The sequence below is a fragment of the Rhinolophus sinicus genome, chromosome 16 (genome assembly GCF_057876585.1).
Source record: "Rhinolophus sinicus isolate RSI-liver-muscle chromosome 16, RSI-T2T, whole genome shotgun sequence".
NCBI lineage: Eukaryota > Metazoa > Chordata > Mammalia > Chiroptera > Rhinolophidae > Rhinolophus > Rhinolophus sinicus.
In genome coordinates, this window is record NC_142516.1 from 70,756,766 (window position 1) to 70,776,889 (window position 20,124).

Here is a 20,124-nt window from a genome sequence, read left to right on the forward strand (position 1 = left end):
GCCTGCCTCAATGTCCTGAATCATTTTGACTTTGGGGAAGAGCCAGAAGTCACACAGTGCCAGATCCGGTGACTAAGGTGGATGAGGACACACTGTAATATTTTTATTTGACAGAAATTGCCATATACCAGAAGGAATGTGTGACACAGAACATTGTCATGATGGAGGATGATTTACGGCACACTTTAAAACACACCTTCTCTCAACCATAGCTCACACCAACTGACTGCACTGCACAAGTTGAAAGTTGTCACACACTGTTACTAAGTTGACGTGCCGCTTCCCATATTGAAAATCTCTGCCTTTCCATTGGATGGCACTGGACAGCAGCATCCACCGCATTTGTGATCACAATGGAAAGGCTCTGTGTCACACATCACTTCTGGTACAGCAATTTCTGTCAAATAAAAACATTTTCCTCCACCTTATTTACTGGATCTCACATTGTGTGACTTCTGGCTCTTCCCCAAAGTCAAAATGATCATGAAAGGTAAATGTCTTGAATCGATTCAAGACATGGAGGCAGCCACAACAGCGCAACTAAAGACACTCACAAGAGAGGACTTCCAGAACTGCTTCAGAGAGTGGCAAGGACAATGGAATAAGTGTGTTCAAAGCAAGGGGGAGTATTTTGAGGGGGATTAATGGCAATATGTTTTTTACTATAATAATTTTTTTTATTTAAACATTCACTGTATTATTTGATGACACCTTCATATTTATGCATAACTAATGTCTTCTTTCATTCCTCCTTACACTTCAGTGTCAAGCTTTCCATTCTCCAAACTTAACAATATACCCCATGGCGACTCTGCCAGACTGTTCCCTGAGCCTAGAATGCCTTCACACCTATTTCCCATCAATTACAATTCTCCCCACTTTTTAGCTGTGCAGCTGAAATGCCTGTTAACCCTCAAATATTTTCTAATACTCTTCTCAGTTTTAACAGTCCTTCATCTTAGCTTTTGGAGAATATTACTTGAAATACAGTAAAGTTTTCAATGCATTTTGCCTGGAGTAAGCTGTTTACATGTGTTTTACTTTGTGAGTGTGAACTACACCAGGGCAGGTCTGGAAGGGTTGCTAATTTGTTTCTGGCCACATACTACTTTACATGTGGTTGACATTTAAAGAAATGTTTGAAGAGCAAATAAGTATGTAGCCAAAAATACGTAAGATTCATATGAGCCTTTTCACGATGGAATAAACTACATCCCTCAGTTCTTTTAAAAGATTTTATTTTCAGAAGACCTCAGAATAAGAGTAGTGGCACAGGTGAGAATGTTCACTGCTCTCTGCAGAGAGGAAGGGACACACTGCATACACAGGTACTACTTCAGTGTTTTTTGTGAACCACCTTGGAGACTGCATATCCCATTACATGGGGCATGCTGTCATCAGAAGAGCTTTGAGAAATCTCACCTTTTATGTCCTGTCTTTATAACTTAACATTCCTTTTATGTACAAGTATATGGTAATGTAATCCTGAGCTAGGCAGATCTTTACTTTAAAAATGCTTTAAGAAAGAAAAAAAATGCTTTTAAGCTAAGGAACATTACAAATTTTTATGGCTTTATTGTGAACTTCTGAGAAATAGAATTGGAAAGTCTTGACACTCTATTTTACTTTATGGAGAAGCTAACATGTATCACCATAAAAAATGCACCTGCCATTCTTAAAACAAAGAACAAAAATGAATTTAAAAGTAATATAAACTATAAAACTGTAAAATATAAATTTTCTGTTCATTTTAAAATGAGTTAACCTTTAACTGGGAAAATATATGAATGCACTTTAACACCTTTTATGTCTACAGGGCCCTTCTAAATCATGTTTTTATACAGAACAGTGAAATGTACTATCTTTGTACTGCTAATCAACAGGATTCACTTCAAAAGACTGTACGAAGAAAAAGAAGTTATGTTTCTTAATACTTGGGTCAAAAGTACTTAACATTTTTTTCTATACTGATGGCATATACAGTTCAGAAAGAATTAAAATATGTATCTCACAAATAGAGAACTCTTTGTGACAAGATCAATAATTACAAATAACTAAATTGTCACATGATTATTTATCTTCAAAATATATTTAATTTCCTCCTTCTTCCTTTTTTTTTGAACTCTGATGTTTTAATATGGAACCCAGTTTTGTTGAAAATATTGAAATAAACATAATCAGGATGAAATTATTTTGGACACAGAGAATAAGACTTAAAAGCTTAGGATTATGGAAATCTACTCGTATCATGGAACATTCTTGCTATATTTATTTGCTAGATATTAATACTATGAAGCATGGAACTAGGTTGAGCCCTATTCCACAAAAGCACCCGGCATTTTGATGTTTCTTTCATTTACAGACTGGCAGGACTCTTCTAAATGTGGATAACCCACCTTACCACTAAACAGGACAAACAGTTATCTACTAAACCAGTTCATCAAATAAGGGTTTCTGTTTGACTTTGATGATCTATGCTATTTCCAACAGATTTGAAAATTGTGACCATTTGAGTTTTGTACTCTGATGAGAAGTAAGTTATATAGACAAGTAAGACATTAGGGGATTGGGAAATGATATTTATTAAACTTTAGAGAATCAATTATTTTCAAACACTTTAGAAATTCTCATCTACATGCAAATAACTATCTTAGGCTATAATTTATTGACTGAATTCCATTTACTTTATTTTCAGAAAGTAAGAAAGCTATATTTGTTTAAAAAATGTAAACAGTTCAAGTGACCTGGAATAATATTTTTCTATTGTTTTCTAAATAAATGAAATATATATATATATATATATATATATACTTTTTTTTTTCTTTCTTTCTTTTTCTATAATTGATCTTAAAAGAAAATCTTGCTTTGGAATACATAAAATTCAAAGAAGCTATAAAAGCTTTGATGGTCTTAAAGTCTGAGTACAAGAGTTACTTGTGGTTTCCTCAGGTAATTGTTGATAAATTTAAATTATGTTATAGAGGAGGAAGAGAGTTAAAGAGATAAGAGGATCTGACCTAACTATAGGTAATAGTTGAGAAGGGTTTCCAGAATGCAATAGACAAAGTACAAAAAAAGAGTACTTGAATAAGAGTATACTATTTTAAATTCTAGAAGCCACAATAATAATAAAGGATGTCATTGTATTACCATTTTAAATAATACTTAGATGAACAATTTAGAATGATAAATACTTACAAAGAAATAAAAGGCAGAATAACAGTATAATCTTCTAAATTAGAGTAACCTTGAAGCGTATTTACAAGATCATATGCTATGAATTGATATATTTCTATAATATAAATACTTAATGGCAACACTTTTATTACTGTACCTTCAAAAGTACAACTGTTTATTCCATTATAGTTCAGTAGTTACTTAAAGAGGAAATCTCTATAGCTTGCATTTTGTTGGCTATTGCATTAAACTAGCATCCATAGTATTCTTGGGTCTGCTTTATATGTATCCTAAAATAACTTCTGTCTCCTCTTGAGAAAAAAGGGACTGAATTACGACTGTATATGTAGTCTTGAATCCAAGAGATCACCATTCTTTAACGACCTGTTCAGTGGACTTAGAAAACAAATAGAAAAACTATACATTATTCAATACTTTTTGGCAGCACACTAAAGCCCTTAGAGCAGTGATAAAGGATCAGATGTCTCCCTCAAATCTTACCTGGTTTAGTCTTTTCAAAAATCCAACCCTTGCTGTCTACCATGCAAATCACTTGGCCACTGGGTGAAATCCAAACTGGGTAGTTGATCATGATAATTCCAACATGTCATGGGCAGCAGTAGCTCTCAGATTCCCACAAGCCAACTGCTTGAAATGAACCTGCAACAAACAAGGTATTTCTTCATTTTAATTGAAAAATAGTGAACCATGTCCTAGGTCCAGGAGGCATCACTACTTAATCAATAAAGAAATAATAAAGGAGTGTGTGAGAGGCTATAAATGGCTCTCAAGATGCTGATAAACATGAAAGCCAGAAGACTGGAGTTTATGGGCTGTAGAAGGTGCTTTTTGTAGGATTCATGCTCTTGTTCATGTGATTATCGATCTATTTAAGCGATCAGTATAAGAAAACATGATTAATATTGAGATACACATTTTATCGTGTGTACCCCTTCTCCTTCATGTAGGTGACCACTTGGAGTACTCAGAGTATTTTCTCACTCTACCCATCATAATCTCAGGGTAACTAGACAACGAGGTTCAATAAGCCAGAACTCATCGACAGCTAGAGGAAAATCCATAGAAAGGTCTACCCTAAAGTCAGTTTCTTCTGTGAGTTTCAACACTGCAGTCAATGTCAACATTCCCAGTATAAAAATTGCATTGTCTCTGCAGGATAGTGTGTGAGAAACACTTTTCAGGGTTATATGTGAGATGCTGCAAATTTAGCACCCACCATTATCCATATCAAGATACAGACTACAAGACAGTAACCAACATAAACATGTAGCCAGAGTTTGGACATAATGGAATGACCAGAACCCAGGAAAGTAATTAGATAATTAATTTTGGAGCCATTTACCACATAATCAATGGCTCAACAATTTATGTTTATGAGAGTAAATGTTGCATTTAAACTTCATTAGCATATTTAACTTCCATTCAAGGACAAAAACCCCATGTACAATCAACAACTTTTAATTGCACTGATAACTGCCCCATGAATAACTCTGTACAATAGAAATTTAGAAAGATACCAAATGAACAGATTTGCTCCTTGGTCTTCCCAGGATAGCTTTTAATACCTATTAGATTTTTTTTTTTTTAGCTACAACAACCATATTTAATTATTCATATACCAAAACAAATTTATTGTTATTATTTTCTAAGTAGTGCAAAATAAATGACTGAGAGGTTATTCAAGTCTGAAGGGGGACTTATGTGAGTGATTATGTGCTGCAGAGTCAGGGACACAGGTGCAAAAACTGATTTTAACAAGCCACAAAATGATATATCCTCATGCACCTGTGATAAGAGATTCAAGTATTCCCAGAAGTCAATGTGGAGACTTTATTAAAAGACACAGTAGTGAGATATCCTATTGTGCCATTTCAGCAAGAATGTCAAGATGGCAAGGACTGAAGTTAAGTATATACCTTAGACTAAAATGTAACACTACAAAATAAGTCCTTAAAAAAATAGATATATAATCGTGGGCACAAAATGACCATTCTGCAATTCAGAACAGGACTGTTATGTTGGTGCTATTGCTGAGACCACATAAATACACACACACAAATGGCCAAAATTTTCTAATCTATTGATCCAAGCTCTCATATTCTTTGAACTAAACCTCAGTCAGTTTCTGAATGCAAAATGTTTCTATTCATGCCAAAAATTATTGTATTTCTCTTCTTCTTTGAGGCAGTCTGAAAATTATCAAATCAATTCCTTTATTTAAAAAAAAAATCTGTTTTCATGACTGATACTCCTTTTTGGTCTGTTGACAGCCATCCAGGATATTTGAACAAGTCATATACTACTAGTGGACACAATGACTGAAGTGTTAATAAACATAACCTCCAACCTCCCAAACTTACTATAAAGCAAGGGATTTTTGAAAACAACTTGCTTTGCAAGCCCCCATCTGTGCCCTAGTGTGACTTCTCATACTTTAGTTCTGCGACTTACTATAAAAGAGTGAAAATAAGCAATCCACTGAAAATCAGCATACCTACTTGCTTTCTACAATGGATTTATTTCATTATACAGAAACAATGCTATTGATCCCTTCTTTGACTGGGTAGGTTTTCTGTATTTTCTGTTTTTCGGTAGTGATGGTTTTCCACTGACCATTGACGACTGATTTATCCATTAACCCACTTACTCATTCCACAAATTTTAAACGAGCACTTTAGTTCTGCTAAGTATGGAATGAGGTGCTCAGATACAAAATAAAAAGACACATATTCTCCCCAAAAAAGATTACTGTCTATTCTATTATTATTTGTTAACGTATCTTTGTAAGCAAAATTGGTGGCAACATTAGACCAAATCAAAATAATTGGCTTTATTTTATATCCCACCCACTGTGACTGGACCATGAGATTTTATGAAGTTGGTTAGTAAGCAAAGCAGTATAAGCTAAGGGCAAAGCTACATTATACAATGACTGATTCACCCACTTGACTCATGTAATGTTTGTACTGACTAGGATGGTTTTGTGTCAGTCTGAAGTCTTTCTCCACAGGCTCATTGACAGACTGAGTCAAAATGGTTCAGAAAATCTGACCAATTAGGTGGTGATAGTACATTAATATTTCTGGCATCCAATATGGAGGCAGTACCTCTCAAATACGTGTATTAGGCATCACAGTACAATTCTGTGTGTTCTGTATCATGAGTTAACAGATTGTGGAAGGAGGACACTATTATCTCACACAATAAGCTCATTCACATATTTTTGTATTATCATTCCATATATTTTCTCAAAGAGGATATAAAAAATTAAATGTATATATTCTTGTCAAAGACAAGCCCATGAGGTGTTCATAAAAAGTACAATTCCATGGCATTGGTTTGAAACTTTATTATAATAACAATTTCAGAATAAAAAGAATATTTAAAATTTTCAGTTTTCTTTCTTCAAATATGTTATTAAACAGGAACATAAAAACAAAAAGTACAGATAATGTTTTTAAAAATACTCAGACATTAAGTGATTTTTACTAAACTCAGCATGGTTTCAAAACAGCTTAATTTTCTCATCTTATATTTCCTGAGTCTCTGCTTATTACAGGGATGACGAGTCTAAAATCAAGCCTTTTAAAAATAAATGATATTCTTATTTTTGATCAACTTGTGTTCTTTTAAAAATAAATTTTCAATGATTGCATTGTATTGTATGCAAATTATGCCCCAATAATGTTCATTTAAAATGTTTTAATGAATTTTTGACAATATTCAAAGAGGTTCTAGGTGGGGGCGTGGTATGCAGAACCTATTGATAAAATAGTGTTCTATACACATTTAAAACAAAACAAGACAAAATGAAAATTGAAAAAGCCTAAGAAATGAAAACATTCAGAAACCCTGTTTTCTTGTTTCTTGGTCTGGCCTTAAGTGCTCTGTAAATTCTGTCTTCTATGCCTTTTGTTATGCACACTTCTACTACCCTTTCAGTTTATCTTACTGCTTTGAAGAAAGCTTTCCAGAGGATCCTCTCAGCACTCAGGTATTCATTGATTTGTACGGGTTGATGTGTTGCTCTTTAAACTTTATCTCAGGGATGCGCGTCATCTTCCTCATGGAGGTATGCTGCATAGCCCTCTGGGTGGCTGACGTAAGGAGAAGAATGCTCAGCATTCTGGGAGCTCAGGGCTTTTGCTAAACGACTGCTTGGGACATTTTGCAAGCTTTATATCAAAGTCACTCATTTTCCTGCACACACATCAAAAATATAAACATCGAGAATGTAGGAATAGGTAGGTTTTCAACGATGGAAGTTATGAGGCTTTCTGCCTTAGAAATTTCACATGTATCCCATTTTGTCAGTGATATTGGAAAAGGGAAGGTACCACCAATATTTAGTCACAAGCTTATTGCTTCTAAATTCTTTTTCCCCCCTATATTTAGTTAGATGTAAAAGTCACAGATTATTTCCCTGCAAGAAGGGACCATCAACAAAGATCCATGTTACTTCTATGTGCCAATTGCTATTGGTTTTATACGTAGTTTCTCATTTAATTTCTCCAAAACCTTGTGAAGTACGTATTATAATAATGTCCACTTTATGGTGATGAAAATAGGGATCAGAGAATTTAAGTTACTTGCCCAAAGACATAGAGCCTTTGAAAAATGGAGCTGAGATATGCAGTTAATTGATAGTTCTGTATTGTCAATTAATTCTAAGTTGTTCTAAATTGAATTTGAATGATTTGACTAATCTACACATGAAAATCTGAGTCTCAGGGAAATTAAGTGACATACCAGAGGTCATTAAGATCACAGTAGAGGCTGGATGAGCACCTTCACCCATGATGTATCTGTGTTTCTTATACACCACTCTCTTCCCCAGCTTACTCAGCGTTGTGTCTAAACCTTTATAGATTTTCAATTCACTTGATTTTAAAGAACCATGCTTTGGGTAGGTTTTATTTTAGAAAGAAGATACCAAAGCCAACAAACAAAGTAACAGGATTTCTGAATACTGGATTTTAAAGGAGCTTAATTTTCTGAAAGCAACAGATGACATCTTTCTCCCTCTTTCAAGCCATATTTTTCGAATGAAAAAGGCATAGACACAAACATAAGATCATGTGGCTAGACTGTGACAAAAACCTATGATTAGAGGAAACTATAAATAGCACACTGGTGTTTTGCTGATCCCCATTTTGTATGTTTAGCTACAATATTAGTAATTACAAAATTGAAATAATCTTCCAAGATATTCAGTTATTATTTTCCTTTCAGAAACCCAGCAGGAGGCTCCCTAAGTGATATAAAACAGAATCAAGGGCAACTGTATCAATATCCGAAAACCCAGTGTCTGATACTTCAACACAAACAATTCTCCATGTTTCTTTCTTTGCTCAAAAATACCTGAATTCTGAATTTGATTATTACTTGGAAACTTTGCCAATTAAAATAGGCCATATTCCTGTTTGCATTTTCTTAAAAGGAGGAGTATAATTAGTCACATACCCAGATTTTCCACAAATGAAACTTGTGTCCATCTTTTTTCCTTCCTTTCCTGCTTTCTCCTTTCTTCCTCTTTCATCCATTTCATCCTTTTCTATTGTCTTCCCTTTCTTTATTTCCATCCTTCCTTTTATCCTATCTTCTTTCCCTTCCATTTTGCCTTTTCATTTCAACAAACATTTACACATCTATTTTTTAAACTAAAATTTATTGGGGTGACAATGGTTAGTAAAATTACATAGGTTTCAGGTGTACAATTCTGTAACACATCATCTATGTATCACACTGAGTGCTCACCACCCAGTCAGTTCTCCTTTCATCACCATATATTTGACCTCATTATCCTCATCTACCACCCCCCTCCCCTAATGTCTGTATGCTATGCTGGGCTGAGGACAACTGCACGTACAAAGACTCAGTTCCTGCCCAGGCGTTGCTCATAGCCTAGTCGGGTGAACAGAGAAGCAAACCAATATATAATGGAAGGGGGTTAGGATCCAAACCAGTATTGGCTCCTTCAAAATACATCGGCTTTGAGTAGTAAAATAGTTCATCATTTGTCTCTAGCTTGGCTTGGCCTGATGAAGTTAGAATTTACGAATAAAATTTAATCATCACCAGGAAGCTCCTAAATACCTCACATACTCTGAGTTTCCTACAGTTTAGAGAGGGATTCTTTAAATCATCAGAGCTCACAAACAAATGCCTCAGGGTCAGCGGGGCCACTTAAATGTAAATATAACTTGATTGACTACAACCAGGAGTCAAAGGGCCGACAGTGAACTGAAGAAAGCAGGCTTAGCCTCTAAGGGCTTTACAAACAACATTTTAAACATGATGTTTGCTAGACAGGACACATTTGTGAGCTAGTTTTGGTCCTTAATCACTACTATGAGATTCTGCTTTACAACTATTGAGGAGTCACCAGCCACTTCTATATAGAAATGGGTCCCATTCCCCCACCTGTTCACGAAATCCATGGTGGATAAAAAGTTCTATTCAAGAAATCTTTCTAGTGGGAAAAACAAACAAACAAATAAACAAATAAAAAATGCCTTCTGGAGTAGATCATCAAAATCACCAAGGAGTCCTTGGGCCCACATACCAAAATTAGTAACTCCTCATTTTTTGGAGTGAGATTGGGAATTCTGTAGATGACAGTTCACTAGATTACACTTAGACACACTAATGTTTAAGAACCACTCTTTTAGACCAAAGCCTATTTTTGACATTTCTCAATACTTTCCCTCATTTTTAATTTATAATATTTATTTCACTATTAATTTCAAATAAATTGGCATAGCTTTGAAAAATGATTATTCCATGAATTGTATAAAAATTGAGAAATCTCCTTTAATGATCAATGTTTTCGCTTCAAATATTTAAGTACTTATTATAATGTGCAATATATACATGATTTTCATCACTCTTTTTATTTAATATAGCATTAATTTTTTGATCCTAAAAGACTCCCTAAGGTTAGAGAGAAACTAAGTGGACAGCTGGAAACATCGCAAATAGTACAGATTAGTCATAATAAGAAGGGAGGAATCAAGTTTCCTTTGGTATAAAGGATCCCACACCTAGAATGGGAAACAAGACATGAAGCGAGTGTAGTGCTCTCATTGTGACCTCCATTTCACAAAGAAACTTAATGTTTCTGTACATGAGCACCCTCAATAACGGTCCCACACATAGCATAAATTTGACAGCAATTACACTTCCTGATGGCTGCAGTTAGCATAGTTGAGATTCATAGCCCCTTTTAGAGGGGTGGTGGTGGTGGTAGGTTGTTTCAGGAGTTAGACAGCATTCCAGAAAGAAGGGGTAGGAAAATAATAGGTATCTGGCAAATGATCACTGTAAATTAGTGTGTCATGCTGAATGCTTTATATCTATGTTCTTATTTAATCTTCACAACAAACCTGGGAGGCCGATGTTATTATTCCCAGTTGGTGATTGAGAAGACCTAGGGTCAGCGAAGATAAGTAGCTTGCCTCAGATCAAAAATCTAAAAGGGAGAAGTAGGATTTAAACTCCCGACTTCTTGATTGTATAGACCCTGCTTTTTCTGACATAATAAACGTGCGGCATTTATTTATCATGTCAATTTGCTTTTTCCACCCCGACAATAAACCCAGTTCAGCCAGTTTTCTCTCGTATTTCTAATGCGTTCTCTCCTCTACCACTGTATTCTACTTTATCCCAATATCAGGCACATAGAGATAAAATACAACAAAGACAATGTAATTTTGTTTTTTGGTTGGTTTTATTTTGGCTGTCCAGAAATCAACATACTGCTCTTCCTATTAGCTCTCTGATTTTTATTAGGAGAGCAGGATGGAGTTTCATTGTTATTGTATATTGCATTATTAACATAAGGATAATCTTGAAGGGAAGGCCATCTTTCTACTGCAGCTTGGGAATGAGGGCAGCTTGTATGTAACTTAAATTCAAGTAATTTGATCTGATTTGGAAGCTTGAAAAAAGACTACAAAGATATATGTCTATATATCTATACATCTATATATTATATAGATGTATATATATATATATATATATATATATATATACACACACACATCTATATATATCATATATATACACAATCTATATTATATATATATATATATATATATATATATATATATATATATATATATATAAAGGTCAGACTCATAATAGTGGTGGCTAAAATACTAGGTTTTCCTGCAATGTGACTGTTCATTTTTCCAGCACTTACCTTCCCCAAGCTTACTTGTTCTTGTCCATATGCCTATTTTGTGAATCCTGAGTCTCCTTCTGCTAAATTATTTTCCTGCTTAAGAGAACCAGGGTCATTTTCCAATACTTATAACTAAAAAACCCTGACTGATGCAGATTTTTTTTCCCCAAGTGATGGAAAATCTACTAGGACCCAGCTGGGAGACTGACCCAAAGTAGCCTGGTGTGTATCAAAGAGAACAATCAAAAAGAAAGAAAAGCAGGACAATCAAAAATTGAATAGCAAAACTGTGGCTCAAATTATGATGCAACTAGTAAAATAAAAAATAAAATGAAAAACCATTACCTAGTACGTTTCAAATCAGATATTTTAGCAAATGCCTTAATTGTCCTATTTATCAATGTTTTTAAGGAGAATGCTGAGAATGAGTTCCAGATATGAAGGGATAGTTAAAGAACTTTACAATAAAGATATGCTAAATTAGAAGTAATTTGCTTTACAAACAGACATACTTATAAGTCCTTTAAAATGGGAGCACCCTGATATGTAACATCAGATTCAACTGACATGAATTTGGCTGACGCTTTTCTAGTTCTGGGCCAAGGAGTCATTGGCACAAAGTCCAAGATAGCATCCAGGGTAGTGTGTACTCGTGCATCATCTGAGGGCTGCTTTCCTAAGTGCCACTTTTCCTCTGTTTTTGAGAACAAATACTAGAATTTCTTTTTATTATTATGATTGTTTTTCATTTTTGTTTTTGTTTTTTACCTTAGCCAGCACTTATTCAGATAATTACTGAAACTTAGAAAAACCTGGGTGTTTAAGAATGGAAATGAAAATAGTCATAGCTCTAATCATCATTCATTCATTCATTCAAACAAACGTTTACTGCATTAGTACTATATTCCAGGTACTGTGCAAGATTCTGAGACAAAATGATAAATAAAATTCACAGTGTCCTAGACCTCATAGAGCTTACAATATCTTTTAACTTGTCTTTCTTGGGTTTATATATTTTATACAAATTTGGTTACACTTTTTAATTTTTTTTCAATTGTAGCTGACATTCAATATTATATTAGTTCCAGGTGTACAGTATAGTGGTTGGACATTTATATAACTTACAAAGTGACCCTGCTGATAAGTCTTGCACAAATTTGGTTACTCTTAATGTTATGCCCTACTTCTGTTCTCCTCAAGACTAATAAATAGTAATTTGTTATAAAATTTTTGAAAAGTAAACTGTCAAATTATCTCAAGATTGAATAATTTTTGACCCACACTTGGTAAGTGATAGCTAAGAAATAATCCAAAACTCCAAAAAAAGGTTATTCATTCATTCATTCTTCATCACAGACAACAAAGATTTGTAAACACTACTATGTGCTGAATTCTGTTTTATACAATGGGTACGAAGACAAACAAGGTTCCCAATTTCTTGGAGTTTAATTTCCAGTGGAGGAAGACAGATGGTAAACAAAAATAATACCATTATTTCAGAGAGTGATATGTACTATGATAAATATAAAGTACAGCAACCCTAGCAACACACAGGACTGGGGAGGTGCTTGATAGATTGGGTGATGAGGGAAGTCCTGACTGATAAAGTATTCATGAATAAAATGTTCACCTAGGTATTGTTTACGACAACAAAAAATGAGAAGCAGAGTAAATGCTCAAATATTAGGTTACTGGTATTGGCCTTACCTTGCCACCAAAAACATCTATCATCTATGAAAGTGGTAAATATAAATGAGACAACATACTAAATGGGCAGTAACGGGCCTATGATATTTGTAAGACAGAAAATACACTGAGGCGGCCCCTGATCACCCCACCATTACCTGAGTGTGGGAGAGACCTATGAATATGATGGCTTATCACTTTCATAATTAGTTTACTAACCAGTTGACACTGAGTTAAGTAAAAGGAAGATTATCCTGAAAGGGCCTGACTTAATACGTGAGCCTGTAAAAGAAGGCAGTGCTTCAGCGAGTTGCCTTCCTGCTGCCATGAAGGCACAGCCTCCATGAGTTCTAAAGTGCAAGGAAATCAATTTTCCCAACAGCTAGGTGAGTTTGGAAAACAATTCTGAGGATCAGACGAGATCTCAGTCATGTCTGACACCTTGATTTTAGCCTTGTGAGACCCTGAGCAGAGAACCCCACTATACCATGCCTGGATTTCTGACACAGAAACTGTAAGATAACAAGTGGACATTGTTTTAAGTCATTACCTTTGCGGTGATTAAAAAAATAGCAAACTAATACAACTTGCAATGCCTCTATATTGAAAACAACAAAATATTCCTGAGGACAATTAAAAGGAATCTAAGTAAATGGAGATTAAACCATATTTATGGATTGGAAAACAATATTTTAAAGGTGTCACGTCTGTTTAATTTGATTTATAAGTTCAACACAATACAGTTGTAATCCCAGAAAGCTTTAGAAAATAATAATAGAAAATTTGAAGCTGATTCTACAATGTATATAGAAATGCAAAGGATCTAGAAAAACCAAGCCAAAATAAACAAAGGATAAAATTAGAGAATTTACACTATTTGTCTTTGAGGCATCCTCTAAACCTCAGTTATTAAACAACATAAAACAAAAACAAATTCATAGATACAGAAAGCAGATTGGTGGTTATCAAAAGGGTAGGTGGTTGGGAGGTGGGGGAAAGGGGTGAAGGGGCTCAATTGTGTGGTGATGCGTGGTAACTAGATTTTTGGGGTGATCACTGCAGTGTATACAGATAATGAATTATAATGTTGTACATTTGAAATACATATACACACACATATATACACACACATATATATATACACATATATTAAGAAAAATAGTGAGGTACTGATACAACGATAGACTAACAGATGAAAAAAAATAGAAAATCTAGAAATGCATCCACACTTCAATCATCAATGATTTCAACAAAGCATATAGCGTAAAAATATAGAAATGAAAAATATACAGCAAATTCAGGTCACTGGTTACACCAGGGGCAGGAGGCAGAAAGGTCTGCAAAGGAAGATTCAGTATATCTGTAAAGATTTATTTCTTACAACAAAAATGAAAACAAAAGATCTGAACCAAGTAAGACAAAATGCCAAACATTGTTAAATTCGATAACGGTGGATACACAGGATATATTTCACTACTCTAGAATTTTTTTATGCTTGTTTGAAATATTCCCTTCAAAAAATAATCTTCCCTTTTGAAAAACCACTTTCACATTTTGAGTGCACACAAATGACCTACATTATGACTTTTAAAATACTTTCTGTATCTTTCTACTTGATGTTGGTTCCTACACAAGAGGAGAAATGTGATTTCTGTGTAACTGATCATCAAAATGAGATATCTTCTCCGTGAAATTCTGAGTCTTATCTGCATTTGTCATTCTGCACAAAAGGTCTGTATCCACATGATACCAGCAGATGATTACTTCAGCCATAGAGCACTTTTTAAAGTTTATCTCACTGGTAGAGATCAATCACTGTATTTCTGATCTTATCCAAATGGACACGGCACTTCTTTGCTTCAGATACGAACTTCACTTAGGTGTACATTCAGATCTCCAGAGCTGTGTGAAACAGCTATATCTGGGGTTGGTTATGGTACACTGTAAGGACTTTTCAAACCTAGATGCAACAGTCATGACTTCCGACTCTATAACTCCAGACCTTAATCCCTACTGGGCTTCAGACCTTTTCTTCCAACCATTTCTGCTTCATGTTTCCAGGCAGGCACCTCAACCTACTCAGGCAATTCACAATTAAACTGAAAAATTCCCTTTACCAAACCTTTCCTCGTTTTTACCTTCTCTTATGTCAATGAATGGCATCATTACTCACACAGATACAAAAACCATTGAAACACATAAGAACAAAAACAAAAGTAATTATGTGACTGGATGGAAGTGTTACCTAATGCTATGGTAGTAATCATTTTGAAATATGTTAGTGTATCAAATCAACACATTGTACACCTTTAACTTACACAATGAGTCCATTATTATACAATAAAGCCCCCCCCCAAATGGTTTAACATTTGGAATGCAATCAATGTAACCATATTAACAAACTAAACAAGAAACACCTTATGACCATTTCAGTCGACACAGAATAAGCAGTTGAAAAATGCCAACACCCATTCCTGATACAAAAAAAATTTTGAGCAAACTGGAATAGAAAGTAATTTCACCAGTTGATGCAGGGCACTATAAAAACCTACAGCTAACACTAAATTTAACTGTGAAAGACTATTGGAAGATTAATGGTATCTTATTTCAAGACTTATTAAAAAGCTACATTTACCAAGTTATCAAGTGTGGTCTGGTGTCAAAACCAGTAGGGAGATCAGTGAAGCAAAATAGAGTCCAAAAATAGACCCACATGTAGATGGATAATTGATTTTCAACAAAAGAACAAAGATAGTTCAGTAAACAAAGGGTAGCCCTTTCACAAGTGGTTCTATAACAATTGGATATTTGTATACAAAACTATAAAAAAAGGAAAAGAAAATTTTTTTTTCTTGAATTTATTGGGGTGACAATTATTATTAAAATTACATAGATTTCAGGCGTACAATTCTACATTACATCGTCTATAAATCCCATTGTGTGTTCACCACCCAGAGTCAGTTCTCCATTCATCACTGTATATTTGATCCCCCTTACCCTCATCTCCCACCCCCCACCCCCCTTACCCTCTGGTAACCACTAAACTATTGTCTGTGTCTATGAGTTTCTGTTTCTCATTTGTTTGTCTTGTTCTTTTGTTGTTTTTGGTTTATATACCACATATCAGTGAAATCACATGGTTCTCCGCTTTTTCTGTCTGACTTATTTCGTTCAGCATTACATGCTCAAGATCCATCCATGTTGTCACAAATGTTCCTATATCATTTTTTCTTACCACCGAATAGTATTCCATTGTGTATATATACCACAACTTCTTTATCCATTCATCTATCGAAGGACATTTTGGTTGTTTCCAAGTCTTGGTCACCGTAAACAAACCTGCAGTGAACATTGGAGCACACGTGTCTTTATGTATAAATGTTTTCAGATTTTTTTGGTAGATACCCAGGAGAGGGATTGCTGGGTCATATGGTAATTATATTCGTAATTTTTTAAGGAACCTCCACACTGCCTTCCATAATGGCTGCACCAGTCTGCATTCCCACCAACAGTGTATGAGGGTTCCTTTTTCTCCACAGCCTCTCCAACACTTGTTACTATTTGTCTTGTTGATGACAGCCATTCTGACTGGGGTGAGGTGATATCTCTGTGTGGTTTTTATTTGCATTAAGGAAAATAATTTTAATCTCTACCTTATACCATATAATACAGAAAAATTCACCCAAGGATCATAAAACTAAAACTATAAAGCTTCTTGAAAGAAACATTAAAAAAATATGTCTTTGGGTTAGGTGAAGATTTCTTGGATACTATACCAAAACCATGATTCATTAAAAAGTTGATAAATTAGATTTCATCAAAATTTAAAACTAACCACAACGAAATACCACCTCACACCTGTTGGAATGGCTATTATCAAGACAAGTAATAATAAGAGTTGGAGAGGTTGTGGAGAAAAGGAACCTTCATAGCCTGCTGGTGGGAATATAAACTAGTATAGCCGCTATGGAGAACAGTATTGGGGTGTCATGCAGGGTGTTATGCGGGGTCTCAGCTCCCACTTCCCACATAAGAACGCAGGACATGATGAGGCCAAAAGGAACACCCACAGAGCCATAGACAGGGGAGTCACACCACTATATTCTCGCTAGTGGATGGGTTAGAGACACAGGAAGCAGGAGCCACACAATCCGCAACCTGCCATCCACTTATCTCTGCTCATTTGCTAGTTGCAATCCGCCGTGCTAACTGCAATCCACTCTTGCTAGCTTAGCCACCATCTTCCTGCTAGCCCCCATTTCCTGCTAGCGTAGCCACAGCAGTTATATTAGTGGCCAATGGCTCACTGGTTACAGCTGACAGCCAAATAGCCACAGCTGATGGCCATCCAATCATAATTGATGGCCATTTACTACTTGAACCAGCACCCTTCCACGTGACGCCGAGAGCCTGGAAACTATACTCCTGGCTCTGTCCCCACAGGGGGTTCCTCAAAAAATTAAGAATAGAATTACCATTTGACCCAGCAATCCCTTTTTTGGGTATTTACCCAAAAAATCTGATAACATTTATTTGTAAAGATTATATGTACTCATATCTTCATTGCAGCATTATTCACAGTGGCCATGACAACCGACGTGTCCTTCGATAGATAACTGGATAAAGAAGATGTGGTACATATATACAATGGGATATTACTTAGCCATAAGAAAAGATGAAATACTGCCATTTGTGACAACATGGATGGATCTTGAGGTTATCATGCTAAATGAAATAAGTCAGCTAGAAAAAGTTGAGAACCATGTGATTTCAGTCATATGTGGGATATAAAACTGAAAGCAACAAACGAACAAGACAAACAAGCAAAAACTCATAAACACAGACAGTAGTTTAGTGATTACCAGAGTGTGGGCAGAGGAGAGAGATAGAAAAGGGTATGGGGGTCAAATATATGGTGACAGAGAATTGACTCTGGATGGTGAACACACAATGCAATATATAGGTGACATAATATAGAATTGTACACTTGAAACCTATATAATTTTATTAGCTGATGTCTCACCAATAAATTTAATTAAAAATAAACAAAAATTAAGCATAAAAAATTAAAACATTTTGCTTTATGAACTATGTTGTTAAGAGAATGAAAAAGCAAACCACAAAATGGGGGGAAATATTTGCAAATTACAAAAGGGACTTATATCTAGAATATATAAAGAACTTTGAAAACTCAATCATAAGAAAATAATTAAGAAAATAAATGAGCAACAGATTTGATTGACACTAAAGCAGATATATTGATGGCAAATGAGCTCACAAAACAATGCTCAACATGATTAGTTTTCAGGTAACGGTAAACAAACAACCTTAGGATACCACTACACACCTATTACATTAGATAAAATTTAAAAATGTGGGCAAGTGTATGGAGGAACTCACTCTTGGCCAATGCTGCTGGAAATGTAAAATGGTAGAATTATTTTGTTCTTTTTTTTACAACTTTATTGAAGTATAATTGATAAATAAAATTGTGAGATATTTAACGTGCACAATGTGATGATTTGATGTATGTATACATTGTGAAAGATTTCCCCCATCAAGTTAGCTAACACCATCCATCACCTCACATTTTTACTTTTTTATGTGTGAGAACTTCTAAGTTCCATTCTTTTAGCAAATTTCAATTATGCAATACAGTGTTATCAACTATAGTCACCACGTTATACATTAGATCCTCAGAACTTATTCATCTTGTAACTGAAAATGTGTACCTTTCTATTAGCCAGTGGACAGGAGTTTGAAGTTTCTTAAAAACTATTTGATCTACTCATTCAATGTCTATATATTTATTAACAAGAAATGGAACATATGCCTATGCAAAGACTTGTACACAGTTATCCAGAGAAGCTTTTCTGGTGTTAGCCAACAGCTGGAAACTACTTAAATGTCCAACAACAAGCAAATGAATAAATAGTGCTATATCCATATAATAGAGAATTCTACTCTTTAATAAAAAATGAACTATTGTTACACACAACACACTGATGTATCACAAAATAACTGTTTTGGATGAAAGAAGCCAGACTCCCTCATCCTAAAAAAGAACAAACTCTTTAAATCCATTTACATAAAATTCTAGAAAATACAAATTCAAACTAATTATAATTACAAAAAGCAGTTCAGTGTTCACCTAATGATGGTGAGAGGAAGCAAGGAGGAGACATTAAAAAGACACATGAAAACTTTCGAGAGTGATGGGTATAGTCATTTTCTTGACTGTGGTAATCGTTTCATGAGTCTATACACATGTTGAATCATACAAAAAAGTGTACACTTTAAACATGTGCTGTTTAGTATATGTAAATTATACTTCAATAAAACTAATTAAAAAAAACATGGGATGTAACTATAAAATTCCATGTGACAATCTCTTTGAAGATACATCTATTCTAACTGTAGTAATTGATAAAGAAAAATTGTCCCAAATATGGTCAGCAATGGAACTTTCTTGAGCAAAGAAACTCTCATCCTTCTTCCAGGAAGAAATTTACAATCCTGATAAAATGCTTAAGCAGTTTCTAATAAACTTTAACCATGTAAGGTCTCTCCTGAAAATATGTAGCTCCTCATTGGCTAGTAGGTGACTCATGCTGTTTAGCTGGACGTTCTTTTTTATTGTATCCAGATAGCAACAATTATCTCATCAATCATTTTACTTTAAAGGTATCCTTACTGAGAAAGAATATTTTTCAATTGGCCAGCTGACCCTCTCCCATTGCAGACTTTGAAATAAAACTGTGACATAGGCTCTGAAGAAATTTGCCTGTAATCTTAAATTGTGAATCATGTAAATAAAGATGAGGAGGGAAGGAGGGAAGGAGGTGGGGGGCAGAGGGAAAGAGGGGGTAGTTCAAGAGAATGGGAAACTGAGTAATGAAAATTGAGTGACTGAAATTTTGAGAAGCAAAAAAAAAAAAAAAAAGAAACTTAAATTAAAGTGAATTATTATGGTTTAGATTTTGAAATTAATGGTGAATTTGCAGAGTAACTGAGTAAGAGGATTATGGGGATAATCTGATTTGCATGCATAGAAT

At 34.7% G+C, this 20,124-nt stretch overlaps 1 protein-coding gene across 5 annotated transcripts in view; it reads right to left on the reverse strand.

Annotated features, from left to right (window-relative positions):
• The window catches only part of LINGO2 (leucine rich repeat and Ig domain containing 2), a 1,141,972-nt gene that overhangs the window by 298,197 nt on the left and 823,651 nt on the right, over window positions 1-20,124 (reverse strand). For all 5 annotated transcript variants that reach the window (XM_019736291.3, XM_074330289.2, XM_074330290.2 and 2 more), the window contains one exon: window positions 3,679-3,837. The gene's annotated coding sequence lies outside the window, so the exon portion shown is untranslated. The remainder of the gene's footprint in view (window positions 1-3,678; window positions 3,838-20,124) is intronic.